The sequence below is a fragment of the Lissotriton helveticus genome, chromosome 9 (genome assembly GCF_964261635.1).
Source record: "Lissotriton helveticus chromosome 9, aLisHel1.1, whole genome shotgun sequence".
Lineage (NCBI taxonomy): Eukaryota > Metazoa > Chordata > Amphibia > Caudata > Salamandridae > Lissotriton > Lissotriton helveticus.
This window is the reverse complement of record NC_136070.1, coordinates 877,630,354-877,647,002: the sequence shown is the minus strand read 5'-3', so window position 1 is coordinate 877,647,002 and position 16,649 is coordinate 877,630,354. Positions and strand designations below refer to the sequence as shown.

Genomic DNA, 16,649 nt, shown 5'->3' with positions numbered 1-16,649 from the left:
ATTCCCGCCTCCTGACGGCTGCAACGGACCGATGCTCTGACTGTCGACCTGTTGGGTGCCTGGCGTAGTCCTTTGTATGGCGAGACGATAAACGGGCCTTCCTGGTGACGCCATCGAACTCTCAGTTAAGTATTTGTGGGTCGTTCCCAGTCCTTAGTTGTTGGTGCTTAGTTGTTTGCATGGTTCCATTGCATTCGTGGTGCTTAGTTGTTGGTCCTTAGTTGTTATTTGACAGTTGCAATTGCCAAAAACCGAGGGTTTTGTCTTTCACGAAGATTTAGTACTTTGGTAACCCTTGAAGTTTGATACTTGGTTAGTGTGCATGATGCCTAGCCGTAGTGGTTTCATTGGTTTCTTCAAATGTTGCAACAAGGATTCCCGGTTGGAGGACTCGTGTCCGATACCTCCAGTTGGAACTCCGATATATGAGCTCTATAGTCGACATGGTGTGGGCCCTATTATATATAATGACTGTTGGGTCCGTTATACGAGAAAAGATGGTGTCCTTAGTTGGCCACCACACGGAAGTTTTGAAATGGAGATTTTAGATAATCTAGAAGCTAAATTATTTAAGAAGAAAGCTAGGCCAGCTATGTTTGATTCCCTTCGGTTATGGCGTAAAGAGGCCAAACAGAAGGAAATCAAACAGCTTAAAAAGAATCGTAAAGAAGGTATCGTTCCGATAATGCAAGTTGTACAACAATGTCAGCGAGATAAAGAAGAAAAAGAAATAGAAGTTTCTACTAGACTACATCACATGAGAATAGACAAATGTTATCCGGTATTAACAACTAGTCTTGATAAGACAGAAGAGGACTCGAAGGAGGATCCTCTGTTAGCGTATTTGATGAAATCGCCACCTCCTTATGCACAGGGTGCTACAGCCCCTGTAGTTCCCCCTGTAGTCCCTCCTGTAGCTCCTCCTGTACTTCCTCCTGTAGTTCCAGCGGCTGCTGGTCAGCCTGTTGTTGGTCCTGCGTTTGTCCTACCACCTGGTCCTATTCCTACTGCTCCTTTGCCTGTACCTCCTCAGTCAATTGTTCCTGTTACCTCAGCCGTCCCGGCCACCTCTGCTATCCCTACGTTCACTTCTAATGTTGTTGCTCCTGTTCTTTTTTTCTCCTTCTGTTCGTAATCGTATCCCTAATACTGTCGCTACTCTTTACTCCCCACTTTCTGGATCGTTATTTCGACCCGATGTCTCTGAAACTCCTCAGAGGTGCAGTCAAATCCCTGGTGGAAGGGAGAGTGCCACGTTGGTAACTATGGCGCGTAGATGGATAAGACACCCTGCTAACTACCCGCCGCGCGTGGTCTTTGATACGTTTTCTCAGTTTAATGAGCCCACTCAGAGATTTGTGTTTGAAGAAATGTGTAACTTTTTGAGAGAAGAATGGTATAATGATGATTTAGATAATGTACCGCCCGATATGACTGAACTTCAGAGTCAATTTTCGAATGGCATGATCGTAGGTGGAGATGTACGACGTGCATTAGAGCGATTATTAGCCTTACGGTGCACAGTGTTTTCTCGAGTGTCGTTTGATGACGATTCCGATACTCAGAAAACGAACTCTGGTCAGTATCCTATGAGAGAGGTTCCGCCAGTGTACATGCCAGGTGACCCGCAAGCTAATCCTGTGATTCCGCCATACTTTCAGAGAGTTTGGATACACCTCCCATGGAAGCGATCAGAAGTTTTGCAGGTGAAACAATCTTTACCTGATCCACGCAAGAATCCGGCAGGTTATTATAAGGAGTTGTCTCAACTGGTAGACGCTACTGTTATGAATCTTGCGGACATCGACATGCTGTTTGGCAATGTCGTACCACAACCGATTTGGGCGAAAATTCGCCAAGAGAATCATTTAGTTGAGTTAGGTGGTGACTGGGCTACACTAGTAGCGGCAGATGGACGACAAGTTGGTGGGGCTAAGCCTGAGCAGTTAATTACGGAGCTGCCTCAGAAAATCATTACACTTATGAAAACGCTCATGCCAGCGATGAAGGTAAATTGGGACAAATTATCGGCTTGTAAGCAAAAGAAAGACGAGAGTGTCTCCGATTTCTTTACTAGATTTGAGGAGGCATTTGTCGATCATAGTGGTCAGGACATGAGCACCGAAGGTGGTCAACGGTTATTTGTTGATAAGTTTGTGTTAAATTTGTTGCCTGAGCTGTGCAACAAATTGAAGAATTCAGAAAGTGCATGGGCTGTTTCAACCACTGCACAGATATTAGCTACGGCTCAATATTATGAGAATAGGGAAAAGGAAGAAAGTGATCGTTCAGACAAGAAAACGAAGGAGCTTAAAACGAAGGTTTTGTTACAGCAGGCATATCCTCCACGTTCGAATCAAAATGATTCGCAACAGCAGTATCGACCACGAGACCAGTCCACTAGAATGCAGTCACGATCTGACTTCTCCGATTTTAGATCTACGCTTGGGTATAATCAGTGTGCATATTGTAGAAGAGAGGGCCATATAAAATATGATTGTCCAGCTTTGCGTGACCGGCTTAACGATGTGTCGGCACGAGGGGGTCGTGGTGGTCCTCAACAAGCACCCCGAGGTAGAGGCCGCGGTGCCCCTCAAAATCAAAATCATGAGCGCCCTCATACCCCATCAGACGCGAATAATTATTTTGACCAACGAAATGTGAGGTCCGATAAATCAGCACAGTATCATGTGGACGATTATTACGTCGAACACGAGATTGATGCAGGTAACCACTACTAGGACAGCCACCGACAGAGAGAGGGAGTAGTATCAGTTCCGGTTGATCAGAGTGGGCCTTACGTCGCAGTTGCTACATCTGGCGTAGTTGAGCCTTTTCTGTTAGACACTGGTGCAACGAAAAGTTCCATCATGCATTCGAAACTCCCTGGCGCACCTTTGTCCGGCTTAACAAATGTTTCCATTGGATTCTCTGGCGCCCCTGTTAGCAATCCTGTCTCTAGCCCTTCGTCCCTTACGATTGGTCCTCATGAGCTGGAGGCCCCATTGATTTTATCTACTGGTTGTGGGGAGAATCTTTTGGGCTTGGATTTGTTAAAACGGTTATATGCGACTTTGTACTGCTCCCCTGCGGGAGTGGAGCTTACATTAGGTCAGAGAACGATCTCTCCTATGTACTTATCAATTGATAAGTTCCCACCGGAATTGAGTTCCCTTCCTGCGTCGTTATGGGCTACGGGTCCCAATGATGTAGGCTTATTGAACATCCCACCTTATGTGGTTCAGTTGAAATCGAACGTGCGTTTCCCACGTATACCACAGTATCGTATCTCTTTTGATGGTGAGCGAGCACTATTAGCGATCATTTATGACCTGATCGAAAAAGATGTCATTGAAGAAACTCGAGGCAATGTGTGTAATAGTCCTGTGTTACCGATTTTGAAACGCACCGATCCAACTAAACCTCCTGTATACCACTTTGTAATTGATTTACGAGAAGTAAATAAAATCGTGATTCCCCAGTTTCCTGTGGTGCCTGACATCACGGCTTTGTTGACCCTGATTCCGGCTTCGGCCTCCTGGTTCACGGTAATCGACCTAAAGAATGCTTTCTTTAGTATTCCGATCGCTGAGGAAAGCAGAGACCTATTCGGTTTTTCACTGGGTGGTCGCAGTTTTAGATTTAAACGCGCACCACAGGGCTACTGCGAGAGTCCATCGATCTATAGCCAAGCACTTAAAAGTCAGCTTGATGCATTTGTGTTGCCGACAGGCGCAGCCTTAGTCCAATACGTTGACGATCTATTAGTGGCAGCTGATACAGAGGCTATTTGCAAAACCGCTACAGTATCATTGTTGCATCACCTATGTGACTTACATCACAAGGTGTCACCTTCTAAGCTACAATATTGTTGTCAAGAAGTAACCTACTTAGGTCACTTACTGTCAAAGGATGGGAGAAGGTTGACCCCAGAGAGAATTGCAGCAATTGCTCGAATGACTGTGCCAAAGACTCAGAGAGATGTACGTGCCTTTCTAGGTATTACGTCATACTGCAGACAATGGATTCCAAATTTTTCATTGTTGGCGAAACCATTGATAGCCCTCACGTGCAAGGATGTTTCATCTCCTTTACCATGGACTGAAGAGTGTCAGAAAAGTTTTTCTGAATTGCGTGATGCGTTGTGTTCGGCTCCTGTGTTGGGTACCCCTGATTACAATAAGCCGTTCACACTTTATGTTCACGAGAGGGACGGTTGTGCGTTGAGTGTGCTGACACAACAATTTGGCGGCAAACAACGTCCATGCGCATATTTTTCTTCGACCTTAGACCCAGTAGCTAGAGCCTTGCCGAGTTGTTTGAGAGCAACAGCGGCAGCTGCGGCGTCCACTCGACAGTCCGCAGGTCTGGTCATGGATAATATGCTCACGGTGATGGTCCCACATGCAGTCGACACTCTCTTGAACCGAACGAAAACTCAACATTTGACGAGCACAAGGTTGTCTGGATATGAGTTGACGTTATTGGCAAGTCACATACGGATAAAACGGTGTAATGTGTTGAATCCAGCAATGTTGTTGCCGATCGACATGGAATTAAGTGATGTAACACCACATGATTGCTATTTGAGAACTGAAGAGGAGACGAAGAGTCGTATTGACCTGAAAAACACTCCATTGGTAGATCCCGATGGAACTTTGTATGTGGATGGTTCATGTTTTAAATTACCAAATGGTGATGTGACGACTGCATATGCTGTAGTAACATTGAGTATGATTGTTGAATCTGCGAGATTGAGTCAGAATTCGGCCCAAGCGGCTGAGTTGATCGCCTTGACAAGAGCGTGTGTGTTGTCCAGAGGGAAGCGGGTGAATGTGTTTACAGACAGCCAGTATGCTTTTGGTGTGGCGCATAGTTTTGGTCGATTGTGGAGAGAAAGAGGATTTTTGACGTCGCATGGTACGAAGATTCAACATGGACAGCTTGTGAATGACCTTTTGGACGCACTTACAATGTTTAAAGAGGTGGCAATAATCAAATGTAGTGCGCATCGGAAGGTGACGGATGATGTTGGCCGCTGTAATGCGTTTGCGGATGAGATTGCAAAGGAGACGGCTAGAGATCTGACAAATCGAATGTACATTGCGAGTTCAGTAAGATGGCCAGCAGAGACTAGTATGTGTGAGGACACAGTTGAGAGTGTGAAGAAGATACAGGATGAAGCTACTGAGATGGAAAAGACTCAGTGGAAAGAGAGTACGGGAAAGTTAGACGAGAATGGATGTTGGGTTGATTTGTCGGAAAAGCAGAGATGGATGTTACCAGATGCATACGTGCTTGCTGTTGTTACTATGGCTCATGGTACATCACACATTAGTACGAAAGGCATATGTAAGTTGCTGTCGCCCGTGTGGAAGAATGATGGAATTACTAAGTGTGCGGAGAGAGTGGTTAAAAATTGCATGATATGTTTGATGTATAATCCTGGCAAGGGCACCCCCACTCCACGTGGTCATTTTGCTCCTCCCACATGTCCCTTTGAAATTATTCAGTTAGACTTCATCCACATGGAGAAATGCAATAATATGAAGTTCGTCTTGGTTGTAGTTTGTGCGTTCTCCAGATGGATTGAGGCTTACCCCCTAAAGGACAATACTGCCCTGTCCACAGCGAAGGTCCTACTCAAAGAGTATTTCCCCAGGTATGGAATGCCACGGATTGTATGGTCAGATAACGGAAGTGAGTTTGTGGGAAGTGTAATGAAGAGTGTATGTCGTGGTCTTGGCATAAATCAGAAATTTCATAGTGCTAATCATCCTCAGTCTGCGGGTTTAGTGGAAAGATATAATGGCACTTTGAAACTGAAACTTGCCAAAATCCAGACAACGACTGGTCTATCATGGCCCGACGCTTTGCCTTTAGCTCTCTTATCGACCAGAGCGACTGTGCACTCTCGAGTAGGGCTCAGCCCATATGAGATTGTGTTCGGCCGTCCTGCGAACATTTGGGGAGTTCCGAGGCCTAAAGAATTTGACAGACTTGAATATCCAATGTTAATTGACTATCTCTATGATCTGACTGCTAAATTGAGTTTGATTCATCAACAGGTCTTTGAGGCTCTACCGACACAAACAGAGGGTCCTGGTCATCGGCTCCAACCAGGTGATTGGGTTCTTACCCGAAATTTTGGACGAAAACGAAATCTTGAGCCAAGGTTCGTGGGACCTTTCCTGGTGTTGCTGGCAACGAGGACTGCGGTTCGGCTGGAAGGGAGAAAACACTGGGTGCATGCCACCCACACCAAGACAATTCCGCTCCCATTGGCAGCAGATAGTTGGATCAGAAAAGGATTCGGCTCGTCTGAAGCTTACGTCCCTCTAAGTTACGTGCCGTTTAGTGACGCGCAGCTTGTAGGAGATAACACAGCAAGACCCGACACCCCTGTTGAACCATCCGGAGTTAACCCTCTTTCAGCAGCATTGGAGAATTCAAGCTCTGAACAATTGCGTGGACAATCGAACACTCCTTTGCCGTCTGACCCACTGTTTGAAGAGCAGACTCGCCCCGGAAGAAGTCGATACTTTCTTCGACCGCGCTAACAGACTAATACATTTTTATTTATTTTTTCCGAATCTACATCACCTCTATTGTTGCCATAAAAATTGTGGACATTACATATATATATATATATATATTGTGTACCTTTTTCCTTACAGCTAGGAGGCGTATATTTGAACTCAAAGAACTCTTGATTAAAAACCTTTTCATCTGGGTTAACCGTAGGGCCGTGCGGGTACTTCCTCCTGTTTAGCAGGTATCTGACACTAGGTCGATTACTTTTGTCGATTTCTGGGAACTCCTGGGGATTGATAATCGCTACTCAGAACGAAGTGCGTCAAGAAGGTCACGGACGGTTTTTAGAAGATGAAGTCCTCTAAGCTGTTGGAAATTGAGAAAATGGTGGCGCAAAGATCAAAATTGTACAAGACGTTTCGAAAAAAATGTTTTTTGTTACAGGTTTTTATGTTGTTCCTAACTGTTTCTATGCTGCTGGTGGGTGGAGTATATTTTGGTTTTCAATCATTGCTGCCTTCTACTTTACCTACTCCTCCTTCTCATGATTTGAGTTCTGTTTCCACTATGTCTCCACATTCCTTTCATCTTCTGCCCCAACATGAACAGGTCAGACGTGCGGAATTCATGAACAATTCTTTTGTTCAACTTCTACATCAGCATCAGTTGGTGATGAACACTACCAATTGTTGGGTATGTGGTTTAATGCCACATACCATGGATAAGGGTATCCCGTATTTTGTTCTTCTTTATAGCCCCCAGGGGTCAGCTCGAGCATTCCAGACCATGTTCCGTAGTGCACTAGATTCCTACCCCCATCGAGAGCCTCGCTCTGCAAACCTTGGTTCTGGCCTGTACCACAAGTCTTTGGCGATAGCAATTGCAGATTTAAATAGAGATATTTTTGACGCAACACTTATCCCAGAGGAAGAGGTGCGAGCTTATAAGGATCTGAGTGAGGTCGAGTATAGTACATCAGTGAAAAATAGGCAGTTTAAAAGCTCATCTCCAATCTGGATCGTACCTCATCTCGGTCATTTCTGTCTGCAAGGTCTTGGTCGCAATCCGAGAGCTCAGCTTGGGAAGAGTGCTTGTGTTGATACTTACGTTTTACCAATGCTCTCTTCCCCTGTCTTTCTGACTGCCAAGGGTACCTATTTTGTATGTTATGATCGCGCATATACGTGGTTACCTCATGACTTCTCGGGTACCTGCTATATCGCAAATCTTTTGCCTCCAACCTTCACCGTTGCCTCAGATTATCACAAAACTAGAGTTGTGAGAGGTGTCATTAGTAAAGAAGATACTGCCGGTCAAGAAGCAGGAGATTTCTTTAAGGGTTTCCTACCTTTTTGGGGTCCTATGGTCAATAGCAGGAATCTGAGACAGTTAACTTGTGTAGTGGAAGCAACTGCTAACATAACTGCAAGCGCCCTTGGTAATCTGACAGCAGAGCTTCAAGCGGATAGGCTTATGACGTTACAGAACCGTATGGTTCTAGACGTAGTACTAGCAGACAGAGGTGGTGTGTGCAAGGTCATCCATTCGAGCTGCTGCATTTTCATACCTAATAACGCTCCAACGGTTTATCAAGCCATCTCGAAGTTGCATAAAATCTCAGAGTCCATACACGTGGACGAGGGAGATTGGACGCTTCTAGGATGGTTTTGGGGTCTGATGTCAACTTGGGGTTGGAAAATTCTGATGATTATAGGGGTTTTTGTGACGTTCCTGTTCACGTGTTGTCTTTGTGTGCAGTGTGGTCCTGCCTTATGTGGCCTTTGTGCTACAGCGTGTATAAGAAGGCCATCTGTTACCGGCGAGACATTGATGAATAGGATGATGTTCCAACAACACTTGAATGATCTGATGAATATCGACATAGATTATGATTCCGACTAGTGCTTGCCTACATGAGGGCAAAAGGAGCGTCTGAGGACAAATGAGAACCGTTACGATGCTAGCAAGTGTGGTATCTATGAACCGTAAATGACGAGATTAATAGGTGTGCGCATTTTCGCTACGCTACTTAGAAGGGTTCGTCTTATTTACAGGTTCTTCACTTTGAACCCTCGGGTTCCATTTTAGATACGGCATCCATTTTGTTTCTTGCCCTCACGTAGTCAGCGAACAGGCAAATGTCCGCCTCATGATCCCGTGATTCCCAAAGACTGGGGAATGGCACGGCAAAGACAGATGGCTCCGCAGCTGGGTAATCTTCCCACGTTGGCCTATTGTTTCAGCCTTGCATGCGCTCGGCTCGAATCCTTTGATCCTGGGATTACGCTTCCGATACAACCTCCACACTCCTTCTCCTTCTGTTGTCCGACTTCCTTGCACCTGTTCCTGTCTCTTACTCTCGTCCTTTTACAACTAGAGTGGAATGTGCATAGCAGCAGGATAATGTGCTTTTACAGTTGGGGACCGACAAATGTTACTATGATTATGTTCCGGGTTTCCGACACCATGAATGAAACATTTTAAGTTTATTGTGGGAACTGAGTTGTAACCTTTTGTTCGTTACGTTATTGAATGCAGAAAATGTGTATAAAAGGAGCGACGCACATTTGCAATTTGAAGCAGACTCTTGGAACCTACACTCTGTTGTACTTCCCATGACTTTTGCATCCCTGCAGTAATAAACGCTGATCTTTGACGCCGAAGGAAGTGTCCCGTGTCTCTGTCACTTGTGCGCCGAACAGGTATCCTACGAAGGTTTCAGGTGTTGTTCCCTGGCACCGCTGGTTCTTAAAAGTCCAGTCCTTCACCCCTTTTTAATCCACCTTTCTTACAATCTGAACCACCGATCAACTTGCCTTACCCTCCCCCCACCCTCCCCTCGGACCCTCATCCCTCTCCGCTCTTCCCCTTTCCTCAACACCCCACACTCTGCCTGGTGCCTTTACCCCTACTTTTACCTTTCATTTCCCTTCGTACCTGGCCTGCACCCTCTCTCGTCTCCCCACTCGTGTGGCCTCCCTTTGACCTCCCTCCCTCCTCTCCCTGCTCAACCCCTTCTCCTCTCACCCCACCGTATCCATGACCTTCCCATTACCCCACTCCCTCCCCCCTCCTCCAGCCATCCATTTCTACTTCTCAACTATCTCCTCCTAGGTATGATATCTATTCTTCACCTCTGCTCAACACTAGTAAAAATATCTCAGTAACTCCATTCACTCCTTTCTACCACCTTCTTTCCCCCCCTCAGACCCTTTTATCACATATCTCCCCCAGCCCCCCACAACCCACTGCCCTTCTATGCATACTTCACTTCCTCCCCCACCTTCGACCCCCGCACCCCAACACTCTCCCCGGTCCCCCACTTCCTCCTATCCTCCTTCGCCTAGTCCACTCTCTCCCGTAACTATTGAGCCACCCTTCACTCCATGCTCAGCACACCTCTCTCTGGAAACTAAACTTGATTCCCTCATCGCGTCCATTTCCCTGCTTGAAGCGTCCATTTCACTCCTATGTGCTAAGATATCCCCATCCCCGAACAACCTTCCGAGGAGCCCCTTGCTCCCGCGCCCCAATAGAGCCAACCACAATCTATCCTCCACAGACATTACCAACCTATCGGCTACTTACAAGACCATCAATGTCATTTCCCCTACACTCGCCTCTCCTAACAACTCTACTCAATTTGCCATTCAGACCATCTCTTCCGTCAGAATTTACCAGCCTCGACCTCAAGGGGCACCCTCATTCAAGAATCTGATCCCTATCCCCCTCATCAGTCCAAACACTCACATCACCAAAACAGTTGCGTCAGAGCTACACTGTATGCTCCATAACTGCAGATCTGCAACCAAAAACAAACTGGAAATCTCCGACACCATCACTCACCACAACCTCGACATGCTCTTTCTCACTGAGACCTGGTTTAATGACTCCTCTCACACTTCATTTGATCTTTTGTTACCTACTGACTACTCTATTCTCAGAAACGACAGACCAGGCCAGATCGGGGGAGGTGTTGCGATTATCTTCAGAAACACCCTCCAAATTAAAGCCTCTCCCACTACCCTCTTTCGCACCTTTGAAGGCCTCTCCCTAGAATTCCAAGTCCATCATGGCACACCCTTCAGGTTCCATACCATCTACCACCCGCCTGGAAATTGCTCTTCCTTCATGGAGGAATTAATTGACTTCATTAGTGACCAATATTCACAGAGCGACAAGCAGATCTTCCTAGGTGATTTCAACCTCTACTGGGGCTCTTTGGAAGACTTGGCTGCCAACAAGCTTGCAACCTTTCTTTCCGCTAATGATCTTACACAACACTGCTCGGAATCTACACATGCCAAGGGCTCAATTCTGAACCTTGTGATTTCCAAATCAGACCAGATTACCACTGCTTCACCCATCCTTGTGGACTGGTCTGACAATTTCCTCATTCCCTTCTGTTTTCACCTCTCTCACATTTTCACTCTCGGCCAACCCAAAAGAGCCGCTACGTGGTTCCGCAACACAAAAAACATTGATCTTGAGTCTCTATGTGATTCTGCTATGCAGTCTCTTCCTAGTCTAGACCCCAATACGGATGTCAACGATCTCACTCCCCTTTGCCTCTCAATCCTCGCAGTCGAAATCAACAAGATTGCTCCACTCCAAAGCAAAAGGAAAAGACCCACCCCCATCAGCTCCTTGGTTCAACAAAGCTCTCTCCGACGAAAGAAAAAACCTCAGAATCTTAGAGAAGCACTGGAGACATTCTCCATCCACCCCCAACCTCTCTCTTTTACGTTCAGCAAGATCCATTTACCACAAACACATCTTCCAGGAAAAAACATCACACTTCAGATCCCTCCTCGAATCAGCTAAAAACAGACCCAAAAACTTTTCGACCTCATCAAAAACCCAAATTGCTCTCCCCAAACCATCAAGCCTGAGGATGCATCAAAGAAAGCAACTGAGTTCGCTATATTCTTTGATCAAAAGGTAAAATCTCTGGTGGAACAGGTCACCCACCCCACCCCCATCGAGGAGCGAAAATCCTTAGTCACTTGGCAGAACTTTGCCACCATCTCAGAGGTTGATCTCCTCAAATGCATCTGTGAAACCAAACCCTCCAACCATTCCTCTGACCCCATTCCCAGTGGCATCGCCATTGATTTCTATACTAACACTCTCTCCTACTGGACCAGGCTAGTCAATCTCTTCCTCAGTCAAGGATCCCTCCCAAGTGTCCTCAAAACAGGACAGGTTACCCCCTTCTAAAAAAAACCTCTGCAGATGCAAATGACCTCAATAACTTCCGCCCCATCACCAATCTCCCTTTTCTTTCAAAGATCACAGAAAAATGTGTTGCAAAACAACTGTCCCAACACATTATGGACAATAATCTCCTCGACATGTTCCAGTCGGGCTTTATTCAAAACTGCAGCACTGAAACAACCCTGCTGCGAGTGATCAATGATGCGCTGCATATTCTTGATTCAGGGGAATCGTGCCTTCTGATTCTTCTTGACCTCTCTGCAGCTTTTGACACTGTTAATCACACCACCCTCCTTAACATTCTTCAACAGAGAATGGGCATGGAAGGCAGAGTACTCAAATGGTTTGCCTCTTTCCTCACAGAGAGATCCCAAATGATCAAGATTGCAAACAGTCTCTCGTCTCCACTGGTGGTTGGTCAAGGCGTCCCTCAAGGTTCTATCCTTGCTCCAACTCTGTTCAATCTCTATCTGGAACCATTAGGGAACCTTCTAAGCAAATCTGGAATCCTCTACCATCTCTACGCTGATGACACCCAAATCTACCTCAAGATGTCTTCCCCTCATGATCTCTCACTACTCAGCTCTACTCGCAACACTATTCACAACTGGATGTTAGTTCACCAACTCATTCTCAATCCCTCCAAAACGGACTTCCTCCTCATATCTAACTCTCTCTCGCCGCCTCCTGTTCAAGCCTGGATGGATCAATCAAATCTACTCAACAGTAAACCCATCATTGTGGACTGCGCTAAACCCCAAGGTGTCATACTAGACAAAAGCCTCAACCTTGTCTCACACATCAACTCCATGGCCAAGAGCGCACGTTATCAACTGCGACTCTTATGGGGGATTCGTCGGTTCCTCCCGGAGAATGACCTAAAAACCTTGGTCCAAACGCTAGTTCTCTCTAACCTTGACTATTGCAATTTTCTTCTGACTGGCCTTCCCAAATCTCACCTCTCTCCCCTCAAATCCGTCCTCCATTCAGCAGCTCGCTTCATCTCAGGGTCCAAACGAAGTGACCACATCACTCCTATCCTGTCTTCTCTCCGATGGCTTCCCATTGAGGCTAGAGCTATCTACAAAACAGCGTGCATCACCCACAAAGCTTTGCACTCTTCCTCCCCTCGCTATCTGGCGAATAAACTCAAACTGTCTGGAGGCTCAAGACCTTCTCGGAATGCGGAAAAGTTCCTTCTTGAACCCCCCTCCTTCAAAAGAGAAAAACTGTTGGCACAATCGTTCTCAGGGAATGCAGTGAGAACCTGGAACTCGCTTCCTCCTTCGCTCTGTGCCATCACCTCCTTCCAGATCTTCAAAGCGGACCTCAAATCTCTTTTATTCCAAAGACACTTTCAGAACTAATTCCCTCCTTCTCAGACCCTGCCAGGAAGTCCTTTAGTCTTTGTAAATTTGTCACATATGTTTATATTTTTGCTGTACATCCTGTGCTTGTTGTGTTTGAAATTGTTTTCCTTTTGCCTTCGTTGTTTTGATTCTATGGCCTGCTATTGTTCGCCAGGAAGTTCTTTAGTCATTGTAAAATGTGTCATATTTATTCTTACTTTTGCTTCTACACTCTGTTCAGGCTATTTTTGTTTGTTCTATTCCTGCAACAGTTCTCTCATGTAACATAACTGGTTCTATTGTACAGTGCTCTGACACCTTCGGGTAAAGTCTGCGCTTTATAAAAATGCATTAAATAAATAAATAAAAATAAAACTGTATCTACCCTCCTGCTAGCGCGCACCCCTGTCCCATCCTCTACATCTACAATCTGCTTTTTAAATTCTATAACTAAACATTACCGAGTTAGGCCAAAACAAAGAATAACGAGCAACACACATGTTCCATTACATGGCCTGTAGGTCAGTTTTCGAGCACGCTCTGGTCCATAGCTCGGAGCGCACATGGCACAGAAAGGATGGGAGGCCCACGGGTGCCACAACATGGGTGAGTCCAGCCTCCGGTTTGGCCCCAGATGTGCTCGGTTTCCAGCTGGAGGGGCGCAGGGTTCCGCTGCCGGGCTTAGTTTTAAGCCCGGCTCTTGTGAGGCTGTCTGGAGGGGCATACCTGGGATGCCCGCCGCGGCACTCAGTGGGGGTCGGGGAGGCGATGGGGGCTCCGGCAGGGGCGAGGTGATGACACAGTGAACAGTTTTGCTCCACCTGCGTGGGCTCAGGCATCGGAAATGCCCCGGAGGGAGGGGGCAGCCTGGGTGGCCACAGAGTCAGAGAGAGAGCCAGCCCTGCTAACCCAGAGCCGCCATAGCTGAGGTCATCTGTGCCTCAAGCTGCCACCATCAGCACCACAGCCTGCAGCGCACAGGGGGCTGAGCGGGCATCCATGACGCTTCAATCCATCTTATTATCCGCTCAAAGTATAGTTTACCAATTGGGCTCTCATTAGGAATATGTGCTGTTGGCCTATGGGGTGTGAGGGGGAGGGCGGGGGGAGTTTTGGGGGAGGTCGCGCTCGCTCCGGGTGCTGTAAACAATCATCCTTTCAGCGTGCAGCCTCCACGCCAAATGTGACTCGGTGCTCCTGGTTTTTTGAAGTCCCTTGGCTTTGGCGGGTGGAATTATATCTGTTTTTCGCACTTTGCACTATTTCCAGAGAGATGGGTTTAATATTGCTGATGTCCTCCGTACTCTATTTCACTCTGAGACTCAGATGCCAGGTTGTGGGAGGGGGTGTGGTTATTTCTTGGATTTTACATTTCCAAAAATGTCCCCTGGCCTGCGGAAAATGTGCCAACATCATTTACGGATAAAAACGGTTGCGATACAGAAAAAACTATACATTAAGCATTTGTATATATCTATATCTTAACTCCAATGCTCTCCCCGCCCCAACCATAGAGAAAGCCTATGGAACCCCCTGCGGACAACACAGGCACAGCGGGATGCTTCATTATTTCTTTATTGTGATGTGGCACCAAACACCAGGACGCCAGCGCGTTTCGGCTTAGCTTTCAACTGGGCACCCAGCTGCACAACTGTAACTCCGAATATTTGGAAAAAAAGAGGGTAACTACTAAAGAGGACTAAACGGGATTTGCTGTAAAAAAGCTACATTAACGTGTATATTGTGTTTGTGTGAGAGAGAGTGAAGTGAGAGTGAAAGATAAATATTTGTCTGTTATCCAGTTTGTGAATATATATTTATTCTTGTCTGCTTATAGACACGTGTGTACCTGCGTGTATAAGATATGTGTGTGTGTAGCTGTGTGTTAGAGATGGAGAGCCCAGGTATACGTTTCTCTGTGCGTCTCGCACGTAGGATGTTTGTGTATTTCTACATAGGTGCATGCATGTGTGTTTATTTCTGACTACACACAAGCGTCTTGTCTTCTGCTCCTTTGTCCAACTATGCTTATAGGAAAACATCCTTACATAGATGTTTCTGTTCGTTGGTGTGCGTAAAACTACGCTTAAACGTCGCCCCTGCCTTTGTGTTTTATGAATGTGTGTTTGTACCGACACATCTGTTATCTTCTGTTGTCAGTCGATGTACACAAGTAAACAGCAGGTGTGGGTGTGCATAAAGAACTGTGAAATAAGAGTTGCCCTCTTTGCAGTGCCCGTGATGGAGTCGTGCCAGGTCAGCGGAGGTCACTGGTATCTGACGCATGGAGATGACAAAGGTCCCAGTTAGTATGGAATAGTGTTGCCTGTCCCGCTTCCGGTGGCTTCAGTGGCGCATCTTGCTGCTCCTGCCTGATGCAGGTTGGCGCTCCACGCTGCTGGGCAGTGATTGATGCTCTGTGTTCTCGTTGACGAGGCTGAGGGGGAGATTCAACAACAAACAAACCTAACCTAATGAAACAGGGACGGGAGGGGCTGCCGAGGTACGCCCCGGGCAGTTAAGACGTTGAAGGCAGTCTGTATTCCCAGTGTCCGCACGATCGGTTGTGTTACATGTGTGTATTTGTTTAATCAGAAGTTATTCATCTGGTAACGGCACGTGCTTCTCTTCCGAAACAAGCCTCGTCCGAATCAAACCCAACAAAATGTGCGCGGCTTGCATTCCCCTCCAGTGAGTGTAAATGCAGCGGTGAGGAGGTGGAAATCTCCCGCGCACACCTGCGTCCAGCCATTGTACCCAATTCTGGAATCCTGAATTAGGAATACAGCGACCGAAAAATAGGTGGTCATCCGCAAAAACGGCGAGCAATATTAGACGCGACTTTCTCCATCGAAATGTCAAATATTGCTCGGAGGTGTTTGTCAACCACTGACAGAAAGGGAAGCATGTCGAATTTCACCCCCTTCCTTCTGTATGTAAACTGTGCTCAAGTTGCGGAATCAACTGGAGTCTATATTAACAAGCGCAGTGAAAGCGATTGCGAAAGTGAAAGCGATCGCTATTGGAAAACACACAATCCCGCGAGTGGTCCGCGCAAGCCACAGCAAGACATGTGGTTTCAATTATCGTGCCCTCGTCTGGGCACGATAATTGAAACCACATGATGGCGTTGCAGATAACCAACACCAATAGGCCATGGGCGGAGCAATGCGTCCGCCTTTGGCCAATTGCGTGCTGTCTTTGTTAAAAAGACGCACGCAAAGGCCAATAGTGTGGGCCAAAAGGAAAAGCACACATAAGAGCGTGTGCGATTCCTAGGTCTATTTTGAAACCCCCTACCAGAGGTCTCTCGCTGTGCATGTAGTGCTGTGCACTGCAATGCTAGGCGCGAGACCTAATAAAAGGAGAGCACAAAGAAGGAGATACTTTTTTAAATTAAAAAAAATTGCATTTTTTAAAAATAGGCAATTCTGATATTTACACAGTATAATCTTCCAGCTTCTTGCGATTTTCTTCATGCCTCCTGTTTCCTGTCCTAGTTTTCTCCCTTTCATTGTGTCTATTTCCTGCTCTTTTCCCTCACTACAC

General features: G+C 46.5%; 1 protein-coding gene across 1 annotated transcript in view; it reads left to right on the top strand.

Annotated features, from left to right (window-relative positions):
* Positions 1–16,649, top strand: part of LOC144781946 (cytochrome P450 2G1-like) — a 552,942-nt gene that overhangs the window by 429,530 nt on the left and 106,763 nt on the right. The gene's annotated exons all lie outside the window — the stretch shown is intronic.